Raw genomic sequence first — 9,871 nt, forward strand, 5'->3', positions numbered from 1 at the left:
TAAGGCCCCAATACCCTCTTTCCACCCCCTCCCCACCCCCTCCAAGCTGGAAAAGAAAAGTCATAAAAATAGCTTGTTATCTCACCTATTGAGGCTCCGACTGGATGTTACTGCTAATTGGGTATAACATCCTTGTCTTGTTCTCTTAGAAGCTAAATCAAGAAAGCGCCACTGCTGCGAACTAATTATATCTCCGGCCTGCAGCCTGCAGCTTGTCTCTCCCTTTATTGAGTTAAAAAATGGTCACGAACCTTCATCTTTTATCCCCCCATAAGCGCTGGGTCCAGGCTGCCTGCCATGCCTGGCGGTGAAGAGAGCGGACCGCCTGGCGGTGAAGAGAGTGGACAGCCAGGCGGGAAGGTCTAAGAGGGCTCTGGGGACAGGGATCAGGGTCGGGGAGGGCGGGAAGCCCCTACCCCAGGTACCTGCCCGGCTCACTCCCCCGGTTCCTGCCCCCAGGCCTGATGTTCAGCTTTTCCTGGAGAGGGGGACTCGGCCTCTCTCCCCCTAGCAGCTGGGAAGTTAGCTAGGAGTGTTTCCATCCGGCAAGCATTTTCATTCATTGATTCATTCAGCACACATTTCTTGGATGCCTCCCTACTATGTGCCAGGCAAGGTTCTCGGCTAAAGTTTTCAGCTGACCAGAGGTAGCCCCAAGCACTAGCTGACCTCACCCAGGAGGTGAGGTGCTAAATAAATACACTTAGGACTGGGTCATTTCCTCTGCTCAGAGTTGCCATCATTCTCGACTATGGGAGGGCCAAGTCTCAATGCCAAGGTCACCATGGCCCCCTCCCCACTGACATTCCAGCCACCTCCAGCCATACCCTAGTCCCGCAACCTAAACACTCCTGCCTGTAGCCTCTGAGCTGCTTCTCATGCTATTCTCTCCACCCGAAAAGACCCTTTCCCTTGCCCAGAAGGCCCACCTCTGCCGGTCAGAAGTCCACTGACCTTTAAGGCTCTGGCCTTTCACGACACCTCCTCCAGGAAGGCTGCCTGGTCTGTACCGGGCTGTGGACTTCCACAGGATCAGGATGATGCCAGCTCAGCCATTCAGCAGGTGCGTAATCCTACTCTGCTTATCGGCTCCTTGTCTCGGTTTCCGCATGTCTAAAATGGGTTAAGATTTCTTCCTAAGAGTGCTGAGAGGCACGCTGCGGGTGCTTCTGAGGAATGATGAATGAGAGGATGCCCAGGAAGGACCTGACTCTCGGGAAGAGCTCAATAAATGCCATTATTATTATCCAGACTGAAAGCATCCTGAATCTGCTCGAACACTCCACGCTGAGCGTGTGCTGGGATGTGCAGACAGGGACGAGGGTCTCTCTGGGAGCTGGAGAGACAGACTCACACCTGCACGGTCCTCATGGTTGCAGAGCCACCCACATCCTCGGGAATCCCCAGAAATCCCTCGTTCTGATACCCTGGTCCTCTAAACCCTGCAGAGACGGGTGGAAGGGATCCCTCAGGCTCACGGAGGCCAGGCAGGCAAGCGGGCTTCATTCAGCTCGTAGGCCCCTGCTGATTGACTGGTGCAGCCTGCCCTGAGCCTTGGCAAGAACCCAAGGTCAGGGGAAGAACTCAGTGGGGGGAAAGAGGGCAGCAATTGATTGGCGATGTCTGCCAAGGGCACAGCAGTCCAAGGCAAGCCAGACCTGCCACGGATCTGCCATCCTTGACATTTTACAGAGGACACAGCTGAGGCCGGGCTGGAAGGTCACTTGCTCAAGGTCGTGAGCTCATAAAAGCAACAGCTGGCCCGGAACTGGGTTTCCTCAGTTTCTGCCCAAGGATCCTTCTCGTGACAGTCCCACTCAGCCCAAGGCCCTCACAGGCAGAGGACAAGTAAAAGCTTGTGCCGACCTGACTTCCTTGTGGTCCAGTGGATAAGAATCCAGCTGTCTATGCAGGGGACACAGGTTCGATCCCTGGTCCGGGAAGATTTCACATGCCACAAGGCAACTCAGCCCAGAAGCCACAACTACTGAAGCCCACACACTGCAGAGCCCATGCTCCACAACAAGAGAAACCACCGCAGCGAAAAGCCTGCACGCCACAACGAAGAGCAGTCCCTGCTTGCCGCAACTAGAGAAAGCCTGCACACAGCAAGGAAGATCCAGAGCAGTCCCCCTCAAGAGCAGACTCAATACAAATAACGAAGCTTGTGTGGATAACGAAGGGGAGTCTATTGACCTGCCACGTGGCCCTAGGCTGTTGCTTCATCTTGCTGAGCCTCAGCGCATTCACCTACACACCTGGGACCAAAACACCCTTCCCGGAACCACGAGAGGATTGAAATGCCAAAGCGGAAAGCTCTGTCTGGCAAACAGATGGCTGGCAGGGTCCTATGATCCCCATAAACAGTGAAATGTTTAGACAGAAGTCCCTGAAGCTAGCAACAGAGAGTGCCTCCTCCTCCAGGGAGCCTCCCTGGCTACTCCAGCTGGAAGTAGTCATTTCCAGCTCTCATTTCCTACTGGGCTTTGGAAGGCTGAGGGCCCCAGAGGCCAGGGGCTCTAGCTGCCTTGTTCTCTGTTGTCGCTCCTGGCACGGTGCCTGCACCCTGTGAATTCCTGTATTATGGCGATCCACCCACCATACTGGGATGGTGTGTTGTCTGAGACCTCACCACCTTTCAAGGCAACTAGGCTTGTTCATCTGTGCATCCCCAGCTCCTGGCAGGGAGCCTAGCACAGAGCAGTGAATCTCCCTGAATGAACGGATGAATAAAAAGCCAAAATAGCAGTTCCTGTTTACTGCCTACTTGCTGTCGGTTCCTGCCAAGCCGCACAGCTGCCCTCCGAAGTGGACCTCTGGCCCACCTGCCAGATGAGGAGACTGAGGTCATGTGGGAGCTGACGCGGAAAGCCGAGCCGCCAGTTCAGGCCTGGGGACTGCAGGCCAGGAGGCCCTGCCACCTCAGCTTCTCCCCGTGCCAAGCTCAGGACTGGACTCTGTGGGGCAGCTGCCCCTGCCTTGGCAGCGAATCCTGGAGCCGACAGCTGGTGGCTGGACCTCCCTCCTCCTCCTCCAAGGGAGGCCCCGCCCCACAGACTCTAGGTCATTAAATCCTGAGTCATTAAGTCCCCATCCGCAGGAGCCTGTTCACAGTCAGCCCTGGCCTCATCCCCGACCCCTGGGGCCTTCGTCCCCAGTGCCCTCGGCACAATGACGGGGGCTCCCAGGGCCCCAAACAGCTGCTGTGGCCGGGATGCTGGTTTGTTGTGGGGCCAGGAGGACTGCCTGGGGCCTGGGCCTGAGCCCACCTAGCTCTGAAAGGCTCAGTCTGAGCTTCCCCCAAGCTTTCCACACACTCAACCTCATCCCACCCACAAGCCGGTGAAAAAATTGCTATTACGCCCTTGATGAGGCAAGTGAGGCCCAGAGAGGTAAGGTGACTTGTCTGAGGACACAGAGCCAATGAAAATGGAGCCAGGGTTCATCTTGGCCTGCGAAGCCCAATGAGTCTGGCAGACTGGCCTAAGGGCGCCCAGATCACACTGCACCCCTCCCCACCAGGCACCTTCACTGGCTTCTGGCTGCTCCTCTGGACAAACCAGGTACTTAGCTCAGCACTCAAGGCCCTGCACACTCCTGCAGCCAACTCCTTTTAACCTCCACCCTCCTATAAGCTCTCCCTGCCCTTCTGGTCATGCCCCTGCATTCTCCAACTCCCTCCCAGTGACATCCCCATTTGCTCCCCAATGGGGAGATCCCGCCAGTCCTCCAGGCCCAGAGCAAAGGCCCCCTCTATCAGAAAGCCCTCCACGACCAGCTTCAGTTTCCCACCTGCTCAGTGTCCCTCTCCAGCCCTACTCTGGCTCTGTGCAGAATTCAAGTCAGTTGCAGACTCATCTTATGCCCCATGGAGGCTGTGGGCCATCTGATTCCTTAGAGCTTTGCCGCTCAGACAGTGACAGGCAGAGTACCCTCAACCCAGGCTGATGCCCATTGTTTACTGAATGGAACCACAGAGGGGTAGGGGAGAGGGGAGCAGGAACCCGCGCTTGCCCATTCTCCCCACGCTGCCCCCCTGCTTCTGGCCGTCATGCTAACTGACTTCCTGCTTCTGCCCCTCCCTGGCTGTGTGACCCTGGGCAGTAATGTAACCTCTCTGTGCCCCTGTTTTCTCCTGGGTAAAATGCGGGTAGTAACAGCACCTGCATGTCTTGGGGTTATGACATAAACCCTGGGAGGTACCAGACAGGAATGATTACTATTATTATGTCTGTCTACACCCCACTTCAGTGGCCAGCACATGAATTTAAGGGTCAGACAGACTTAGGTCCTGACCACTTACTGGATGTATAATTCTGGGCAGGTGGTTAGTCCCCAGGGCCTCTATTTTTTCCATCTCTGAAATGGTACTAACTCCATCCCCAGGAATGTGTCCCCCAACTCCTCAATATCCACAACCCGCCTTTTGTTCCAGGCACGCAGTAGACACTCAGATATTTCTCAACTAAAGAACCAAACGGTCCAGGTGGGAGGAATCCATCGGGCTTCCAGCCTCCTCTCCCCCAACCCACTCCCTCCGCCCTCCAACCCCCAAGCCCGTGCAAGACTAAAATAGTCATTAGGCAGATTTCAAAAGATGTCAGTAGCTTATAATTATAGTCGACATCCTTCTGAGATAAAAGTGATTACCTTGGATGCAAATCACTTAGCAACCAATCAGGGCGGTGGGCGGCGCCCACGGAGGTGACCGGCCGGCGCACAGCCCGCCCCGCACCGGGAGAGAAAGCGCACAATAGCTCTTGACACGCAAATGGGTTAACACAATAAAGGCGGCTCCGGCCGCTGCTGGGGGAGAGCAGCAATTCCGGGCCCGCGGGAGGTAATAAAGCGGCCCTTTTGTGCGCGCCTCCCGGTTCTCACCCCCGCCCCGAGCCCAGAGGAATCTCCGCCTGATTGAATTACGGTTCATGAATATGAGCTGCTCTGCTCGCTTCCTCCCGGTTGGCGAGGGGCTGGAGGAAAGAGGGGGCAGAAGGGAGATTGGGGAAGGGGACCCCCGGTCAGGCCCCAGGCCCCCCTGGGACTCTGATGCGAGCCATGTGTGCTCACCACGTGGGGTGCCCTGGGAAGGCGAGTGGGAGACCCAGCACAGGCTAGAACGATGAGGGTCCCTGACCTGCCCTCGGGTCTTTGATCTTTGGCTCCAAAAGGGACCGGAAGAGCCGTTCAAGGCCCGGGTTCTGCGGATAAGGCTACCACTGGCCAAGAGCATGTGTATTTATGGAAGGCTTGTGATACGCCATCCCGTCCTCAGCCCTCAGTGAATCCTTTAACACAGATGCTATCCTCCTTACCGACGAGGAGACTGGGGCTCAGAGAGGCAAAGCTACTCACCAAGGTCACACAGCCAACAAGCGGGCTCTTAATCATGAGCCCCTGGGTGTTAAGAAACCCAGACTAGTCCAGCCCTGGTCCACAACTGTGAAGCTCAGAAGGGATAGGAGGTGGGTGAGCTTATATGGAATTAAGGCCTGTGATAAGGATTACTGCGGGGCTGGGGGGGTTGGTGGTGGAAGGTAGGACGCTAACCTTGAGAGAGGAGACTGCTCAGAGGTTTCTGCCCCTCCCTGCATGGGACTGGAAGGGATGTCCAGGGTCACTGTCCGAGTCAGAGGAGCCCACACTGGATTCTCTGCCCTGCTTAAATCTCTCCTATCACTTAAGTCTCCGGGACAACCCCCCACCCCTAACCCCAGGGCCACCTCGTCCCCTCATCCAGCATACCCCAGCACTCAGGACTGCTACGTGGCCCACTCCCCTGCCTGGCCGGTCTCCGCCCTGAGAGTCCCATGGCACCTCTGTGTAGGGGCCTTCCTGACTCGCAGGCTGAGCGGGGGGCCAAAGCTGTCACTGCTGCACCAGGATCCCATCTTCACCACCAGCTGCTGGCCAGCCAAGGGGGCCCCCGGGTCTCAGTGCGGGAAGACACAGGCGAGGCCAGACTCCCTCCATAGCGATGGCCCCTGACTCATAGGGGGACCTTGGCTAACAAGTGGTGGTGCTTCCCTCTACCTATGGAACGGGGGGGGGGGGGGGGCAGGGGGGGCGGCGGCAGTGGGGTGGGGTGGGAAGACCTGGGGACTCAGGAGTCAAGGCAGTTCACAGCCAAAGCTCTGTGGCTGCCTGGCTGAGCACCTCTGTTTGAGCCTCAGTTTCCTCATCTGTAAAATGGCACGGCATGAGCTACTGTAAGGAGTCACTGAGATCCCGTAAGATGCCTGGCACAGGGAGAGACGCCGGGTAAGCTGGCATTCCCTCCTGCTTGTCGCCTGGTGTTGTTGCCAAGCCCAGGGAAGGGAACAGAAGGAATTGCCCAATTCTGACAGCCGCTCCCTCCGCCTTGGCTGTGGAAGTGTAAATACTCCACGGAAGACCTCCAACTGCTGGTGTTTGTGGGTCTCTGGCACATACGCCGAGTTTGTTTCTAAACTGGGAAGCTTCGAGAGGCGGCACAAACAGCCCTTCTGCCCACCTCTCCCACTTCTACCCCCATCTGCCGTTGCTCTGTCCTTGGAAGCCTGTGTGTTTAACGACACCGTTTCAGCTGAAAATATCTCCCTGCCAAGCAGCCCCCCGCCCCCCCCCCCCCCCGGCCAAGCAGATCCACGGATATTTATCGACTTGTTAATCTAGCTAGAGAGCCTGGTAGCAGAACACAGTTGGGGGTGGGGGGGCGCTCGCTGCGTAGAGACAGGGGCCTGGCTTCTCATAATGACCTCACACACTCCCCCTCTGCTGTCACCCCACTCAACGCCCCTGAAACAATGACACAGTTCTCTAACCTTTTCCTAGAAATGTGATCACAGCAGTTTCACCCACATCTGACACCAGCAGCAATTGCTGGAAGGCAACTTAGAAGGGGAATCAGAGTCGGCAGCAAAATGCTGCTCTGGGCCTTCACAAGGAACAGGGCCAGGGCTGGGGTGTGGCAGGGAAGAGAAGGCTGCTGCCTGACCCCCCGTCCAAGCTGGCCCCTGGCAGGGGCACGCTTATCCAGACCTTGGCACCGATGGGCCTTACTTACCCTCCATTCAACTTAATGAGCACCACACTGTGCTTGTCAAATCATCTTAAACTCCAACAGGAGAGTGGGGCAGTCAGGAGTTCAGGCTCAACCAAGGTCCTGTCATCTTGGGGTTGAGCAGCAGGGGTAACCTCTGGACCGGAGGGGCAGCAAGCAGCAACTCCTCTGTTCCTTCCCTGGCTGGGGGGTTGGGGGGCCACCCGTTTCTCTAGGCAGAAGCAGTCTGATTTAGGCTGGGAGCCCACATCTCTCTGGGGACCCTGGGAACTTCAGCCTGGTGTCAGGAAGCTTTCCTCTTTTGAAGCATCCCTTTTGAAAGCAGAAAGTTGCTCAGCTTAGGAGTCCTGTGCCCCGGGGCACTGCCAGGGTATACCGGCAAAGCTAAACACCTGTCTTTGGCGGAAGGGGGGGGCATTAATAGGGACAGACAGCTGGCACTGCCTCCCTCCCCCACCCCATCAGGGTGCTGGGGATTTAGGTCAGAGGACTGCAGTTGCGGTTGGGAGAAGTCTGTTTTCATCCCCTCCAGGACCCAAAGGCATCCAGCCTCGCCCCAAGTTACCACAACCCCGCCCCCTCCGGCCTTGGGGCAAGACAAGTCGCGTTGCCACGGCAACCCAGTGACGTCAGAGGTATGGCAGTGACGTCACAGGCGACCCCATTGGGGAACGGATCGTCCCCGCGAGTTCTTTGTAGGAATTCAGGCGGCCAGGTGAACCCTGCTACAGTCTAGCCTCAGAAGGCACAATCGCCAACACGTCCACAGGCATGGTTGGGACTCCATGTCCCCTTCTGGGCTGATGGCCCTTGAAGAAAGATTCCAGAGGCTACTTGGGAGAAGCCCAAGATGTCCAGTGCCGGCCCTAACCCCTCCAAGACGCGGGAGTTCCTGGGGGATTTTCAGACGACTGAGCTGCTACCTTTGTTGGCTTTAGGGATGGGGTGACCTTTCCTCTCCGGCAAGAGCCCCACCCAGGGCCCTGCTGGAGTCCTCACAATCGGCCCCCGATGTCCACTCTGGCAGGCAGGCCGGTCTAGACAAGTTGTGTGCGGAGGGGGCGGGGGCAGGGGAAGGGGCAGACAAGGATGCTTCAGGATCCCCCACAGCCCAGGGGCTCTTTATTTCCAATCCGGCTGCCCCGACACCCGAGAGTGTCCCCAGCTTCACCCTAGAAGCCTGCCCCGCGGAACTCACCGAATCAGCCAGGCCGTCGAAGGGCACCAGGTCTCAGCGGGGACGACTCTCCGCTCGCTGGGTTGCAGCCATGCAGAGGTGGCAGAGGCTGCCTGAGGAAGCCCCCCTTGGGGGCCGATGCCTCTCTCCAGGTGGGAAGGGACGCTGTCGGTGAGGTCGATCCAGGCTCCGGCCAGCGCCGTCCGAAGTCCGGGGTGGGGGTTCTTTCGGCTCAGCGGGGGTCGTGCCCGCCCGGCAACCGGGCCGCTCCGGCGCTCAGGCGGCTCATCCTCGCCGGGGCCTGTGCTCACCGCGTCCGGCGGGCGGCGCTGCGCCTCCCCTCGGGGTCCTGCTCAGGGCTGCAGCTCCCCGGGGCGCCCTCTCCGCCCGCGCCAGGAGCCCGGCGGCCGCGGCCCCTCTAGCCGGCCCCAGCTGCAGCTTGTCTTTGTTGCTTCCTCTCGCTCGACCGCCTGCCCGTGGCTTGCAGCTCTCTGGTTTGCCCGAGGGTGGGGGGATCGTCTCCTCCGAGGCTGCACGCACCTGCAGCGGCCCGGCTTCTCGCCGGGCATGCACCGGCCCCCGCAGGTTGCAAAGAGCGGTGGCGAGAACGCACCGGCCCCTCCTCCTCCTGCTCGGAGCCCCGGGTGTTGGGGGAGGGGAAGCCGGAGAGCAGCAGCAGCCGCGGCGGCTGCAGCGGGCGGTGGAGGCTCGGGTGCAGCCCCGGGGGCCTCGGCGCCGAGAAATAACCAGTCCAGGTGGCGCTGGGCGGATGTGGGGACGGCCCGGAGAATGGTGCACTGGGCGTTCGAGCTCCGGAGCTGCAGCAGAACCGGCGCGCGCCGGGCTCTCACGCGCCCATGGCCCCCGGCGGCGCGCGGGAGCTCCCGGGGCCTCAGCCTTAAGCCGCCTGGCGCGCGCCGGCGCCTCGCCTCGCCTCGGGCCCGGGTGCCGCGCGCCGCGCCCCACAAGCGGCGTGCCCTGCTCTTCGCCTCCCCCGGGTGCCGCGCGCAGCCTCTTAGCGGAGCCACCGGCTCGGCTATCCTGCTCGCTGCTCCGCTCCGGCCCGACTGACAGGCGCTAGCGCCGGCAGCCGCCGCCGCGTCTCGCCCCCCTCCCGCCCCCTGGAGCCTGGTCCAATCAGTGGCAGCCGAGAGGCGGTTACCAGGGTGACGCGGCGCCGCGTCCTGCGGGGGGCGGGGCCGGGGGCCGCCACGCGCGCTTTTCGCGGCAAAATTCAAAGGCCGGCAGGGCGGCTCTCCAACCTCCTCCCCCAAGCAGGGGCGAGGCGGGGCCTGACTCGTGAGGACTACAACTCCCGGCCTGCAGCGCGCCGGCGCCAGTCGTAAGGGCCCCGACTGGGGGGGTAGGGCATGCTGGTACTTGTAGTCCCTTTGTCGGGAAACAGGAAGGATGGAAAAATCAGTATCATTTTATTGAGCACCTATTCGGTAGCACCTGGGCTTCCCTGGTGGCTCAGAGGTTGAAGCGTCTGCAATTCGGGAGACCTGGGTTCGATCCCTGGGTCGGGAAGATCCCCTGGAGAAGGAAATGGCAACCCACTCCAGTATTCTTGCCTGGAGAATCCCATAGACGGAGGAGCCTAGTGGGCTACAGTCCACAGGGTCGCAAAGAGTTGGACACGACTGAGCGAC

General features: G+C 59.5%; 1 protein-coding gene across 3 annotated transcripts in view; it reads right to left on the minus strand.

The window, feature by feature from the left end:
* The window catches only part of FAM222A (family with sequence similarity 222 member A), a 60,871-nt gene extending 51,583 nt beyond the window's left edge, over window positions 1-9,288 (minus strand). For 2 of the 3 annotated variants that reach the window (XM_060401288.1, XM_027956637.2), the window contains exon 1: window positions 8,241-9,288. The gene's annotated coding sequence lies outside the window, so the exon portion shown is untranslated. Of the gene's footprint in view, window positions 1-954; window positions 4,982-8,240 lie in introns of those variants that run through there. The other variant, XM_042234704.2, reaches the window with a different exon arrangement.
* Between the last annotated feature and the right edge of the window lie 583 nt (window positions 9,289-9,871).

The sequence above is a fragment of the Ovis aries genome, chromosome 17, assembly GCF_016772045.2.
Source record: "Ovis aries strain OAR_USU_Benz2616 breed Rambouillet chromosome 17, ARS-UI_Ramb_v3.0, whole genome shotgun sequence".
NCBI classification, from domain to species: Eukaryota; Metazoa; Chordata; class Mammalia; order Artiodactyla; family Bovidae; genus Ovis; species Ovis aries.